This window comes from Octopus bimaculoides, chromosome 12 (genome assembly GCF_001194135.2).
Source record: "Octopus bimaculoides isolate UCB-OBI-ISO-001 chromosome 12, ASM119413v2, whole genome shotgun sequence".
NCBI lineage: Eukaryota > Metazoa > Mollusca > Cephalopoda > Octopoda > Octopodidae > Octopus > Octopus bimaculoides.
The window spans coordinates 5,239,422-5,241,767 of NC_068992.1; positions in this window are offsets into that span (position 1 = coordinate 5,239,422).

A 2,346-nucleotide genomic window follows, 5' to 3' on the forward strand; every position below is an offset into this window, starting at 1 on the left:
AGAGAGAGAGAGAGAGAGAGAGAGAGAGAGAGAGAGAGAGAGAGAGAGAGAGATAGAGTGTACGGACTTATAAATTTTCACTTACACACACGTGTACGCTCATAACCATAAATTCCGTTGTGTGCTTGTATCTGCATATGTGTGTGTTATTTTTTTTTCTTGTGATAATTGTAGCAGTATACTGCTACAGCGAGTTAATTTAATGATGGAATACCAGACCTTTGTCCCGGATGATGAACCATAATCAATCATTGGTATTTTGAAAGTCATCTAATCGGAACATATATACATGATCTACTGGCTTATTATATGATATTGTTTAATGCTGCAGTAGCAAAGTTCGGGACGCCGAATTCTCTTTCATATCGACTCTGACATCTGTAATTCACTAATATGCTTATAACGTGAAATCGTATTGTTTTCCTTTTAAAATTATCCATTCCTAACAAAATACTTGTAACTAATTATCTAATATCTATATATTTTTCCAAATTGCCTGAATGTGGATTACGAATTCCTGCTGTATGTCAATTTATATTTATTTCGCATTGTATCCCATGCATTACTAAACAGCGATGGCTTTAATGGCTTGCAGGAATGACATCATTTTAATTAAACAACGAGACGGACTATAGCTGTGTTGGCCCTTTCGCGAGATTGAAAGAAAACACGTCGGCAAACAGGGTAACGATAAGGACAAGATAATGGAGACGTTCGAGGAGGACAACTAAAGAGAGGACGGCGATTGGTACCAATCGCTCTCTGGAGCCTACATGCTCACCACTGGCCAGACACAGACAACAGTAGAAATGAGTTCAATGATGACCCCTCCTCGAAGAATGATGAAACCCTGGAAACAATAGCTAAAGGTATCAAATCTCAACATGTTCGATTCCTTGCCAGGATGCGAGAGTTGATATATGTAATTGAAATCGGATTTTTTCGGTAATTATTCTCATAAAGGAAATTTGCTATCTATATACAAATTTAAATTCGACGTTACACTTGATTTACTGCCTCATATGCTACAAAATGTTATATAAAGACGGACTGAACAATTAATAGATATAATCTCTGAAACACTTGAAATTATTAAAAGCGTCGCTCTGGTATCTGAAGGATCTATGATTTACGCCATGAGTTTTGATTTCTTCTTTCACAACTAAAAGCTATTAAATAAAATAACTGTCAACATAATTAAACCTTTTAAAATGTGAGTATTAACAGCGAATCTTCTCTAACGCTAGATACTTCAACTTAAATTTCCCAATTTTGTGCAGAATACTAAAGTCGAGTAGTGATAAAATCGTCGCAGATCATACCAGCGTTTCCACTGAATTGAACAATAGAAATTTTCAGGATTTCACAATTGTTTCTAGTATCACAATCTTTATCTGTTTCGGTGCTTTGAGAATTAATCCTAAAATTTGAATCAACACGAAATACTAATTTATTTTACCTTAATAATTTATTGCGTAACCGAGCCGAAGTAATGATATTGAATGCAAAATCAAAACCTTCGATTAAATCTGCCTAAGCAACTGGAAATAATGCATGCCTGAACACTAGATTTAACTCAAAATTTTAGAATTATAAAGAGCCAAAAATCCATAATTAATAACCAAAAGGGATCGCCAGCAAAGAATAATTTAAACTCGCCCTATGGATGTATTTATATTAGGCGAAACACTGAATCCAGAACAATATTCAGAGATTTTATTAAAACTAAAGAATGCATGCGGTAGTTTTTTTGTATACCAAGTAATTCCTTAAAGTCTCCTGTAGTACTTCAGGATTCAGCCTTTTTATTATATATAGTTTGCTTCCTCTGTATTTTGCACAATATTATAATAAATAATAATAAGATGTAACTTCTGAAAATGTAACTTGCCCAAATAAAGACTATTCAAGGCTCTAATGGCGCTGTAGGATTTAAACTAGAAGTTGTTATCTTGGTAAGATGTTATCTTGGTACACACACACAATTCTGTACATAGATGTACTCAAACAGACAATCACGCACACACACAAACACACAAACACACACACACACACACACACACACACACACACACACACACATGCACACACGCACACACATGCAGCAGGGAAATGGGATTTGCATAAGTATCTATAGGGACACGCGTCTGTGTGGCTTAAGTATGTACTAATGTCGATCAACACAGTAGTTGCACTACGGGGGTAGACCAAAAAGTTTTAAAGTCGTAGAGATTCTTTAAGAGGTAAGAGAATATTTGCTGACTGCTGGGATAAGTATCGGTAATCCCAGCAGTTAGGCGGTTTGTCTTTTTGTCTTCTTGTATGCATCCATGCGCGTCGCTTGAC